The following is a 223-nucleotide window of genomic DNA, read 5'->3' as shown; positions in this document are numbered from 1 at the left end:
TTGTAGGTTACATATCTCTTCTCCCGAGCTGCTTTCAGGATTTTCTCTTTGTCTCTGAGACTCGTAAGTTTTACTATTAGATGTCGGGGTGTTGACCTATTTTTATTGATTTTGAGGGGGGTTCTCTGCACTTCCTGGATTTTCATGCCTGTTTCCTTCCCCAAATTAGGGAAGTTCTCTGCTATAATTTGCTCCATTATACCTTCTGCCCCTCTCTCTCTTT

Source organism: Neomonachus schauinslandi, chromosome 5 (genome assembly GCF_002201575.2).
Source record: "Neomonachus schauinslandi chromosome 5, ASM220157v2, whole genome shotgun sequence".
Classification (NCBI taxonomy): domain Eukaryota; kingdom Metazoa; phylum Chordata; class Mammalia; order Carnivora; family Phocidae; genus Neomonachus; species Neomonachus schauinslandi.
This window is presented reverse-complemented; position numbering follows the sequence as displayed.